This window comes from Salvia splendens, unplaced genomic scaffold (assembly GCF_004379255.2).
Source record: "Salvia splendens isolate huo1 unplaced genomic scaffold, SspV2 ctg292, whole genome shotgun sequence".
NCBI classification, from domain to species: domain Eukaryota; kingdom Viridiplantae; phylum Streptophyta; class Magnoliopsida; order Lamiales; family Lamiaceae; genus Salvia; species Salvia splendens.
In genome coordinates, this window is record NW_024598932.1 from 3,727 (window position 1) to 5,589 (window position 1,863).

A 1,863-nucleotide genomic window follows, 5' to 3' on the forward strand; every position below is an offset into this window, starting at 1 on the left:
ACACGGGTGGTAGTAGTAGTGGTAGTGGTGGGGATGCTGAGGAGTACGTCCCGAGAGATAGACCGGCTGCTACAACGGGCCTCGCAGCCGGCGGTACCTCAACCTCGACCCGTTGTCCACCGCCGAGCAGTGATTGACCGGGATCACGTAGCTGCACATTTTTTAATTATGTAGTTTTGTTAAATTATGTAATTTTTTTTATTATGTAATTTTGTTATATTATGTACTTTTTTTAATTTAAATGAAATTATCGAATTTTCCCGTATATGTGGCGTGAATTTAATTCCGTATTTTGTATGATTGTTAATTATTTATTTTTAGTGCTAATGATGTGGTAAGGCTGTGGCCGAGCTATTGCTTGTCCAGTTGCTTGTCCAGCTGATGTGGCAGGAGGAATTTAGTGCTGCTGATGTGGCATGGCTGGGCTATGACTGAGCTATTGCTTGTCCGCCGACCACTGTGGATGCTCTTACATCATAAAATTTTGTCCACGTTTTCGTCTACCACATCATACATAATTTCTCCAAATCCATGATTAAGGGATAGTTGATAATAATATCAAAATTATGATATAATTGAAAGAGTTGAATTAAAAGTTTTGAAATATTTTATGTCTTCCAATTATACCCCAGAATTGATATTGTTTAACGCGGAAACTAATATTAGTGACAGTAAATCTCGATCATCTATTTTATGATCCAACTATCTAGATTGATTCTCCACTCAGACCATCCACTTTGCGTCTCGCTTGATGTGTAATTTTCGAGTTCAAATATCAAGAGCAAGATCACACAAGTTTAATAAAAATAACTCTAATATTACAACGATACTGCAAGAATACAACATCGAATGTAGTACTTCGAGTGTCGATCCTCAGGGAAGGCAAAGATTATTTAATTCTAAAGCTAACAAAACTCAAAATAAAGAAAATACTTTGGTTTGAAGATTTTGATCTCTAGATTATGCAAAAACAAATAGACGAACTAAAACAAGTAAGACGATTTAAGAGAAGAACATGTTACTCCAAACACTCATGGATAAAACAATGATTTATTCTTATATCCAACTTTATCTTATGACTTACGGGACTATGAAATCAATTCTCGATGCTAGCACTGAACATGCTTGACATACAAAAGTTCAAGAATAGTTGAACACATATTCTAAAAATTTATCTTCGTTAATCTAAGAATCATACGGATGCGCGAGAATCAGAGATCAACTACTATTATCACATGAAATCCATTATCACATTATCATTTGAACAAATCTAATTGATAATTAATTACCACAGTGTTCCAACTTATTCAAAGTTAAAGAAACATTCAAATAAGCCTAAAGATCTACTACAAAAGGTGCACCAAAAGTAATAGATTCAAACACTATAATTGTGGTAAAAACGATCATAAGATAAAGAAGAATATAGAATAAATCACATGAACAAATTATCCAATTACATGTTTGGAGCAACACAAGATTTTTAGCCAAGCATAATTAAACTAGGAGCAATTGACAATGGAAGAAGAACACTTTGATTCATGGAGTAAGTTTGAAGAATTAACAATTCTTCTCCCAAAAAAAACGTCACTTTCTCTCTCAATTTTTTAATCAATTCCTCTCTTCCTCTTGTCACCTCCTTCCCCAGCTTTTCACCTGTCTCCTCTTTTCTTCTACAGCCTTTTTTCCTTTTCTTCCCTCACGTCACCTCCTTCCCTTTCTCTATTCTTTCTCCAATATCTTCTCTCTCCCCTCGAAACCGTCACTTCTCTCTCCAGATTGGTCACCTTTTTCTTCTCACAAACCGTCCACGAAACTGCAATTTTGCTGTTAGAACGAACTACCCGGCCGGTAGAATTTTACAAC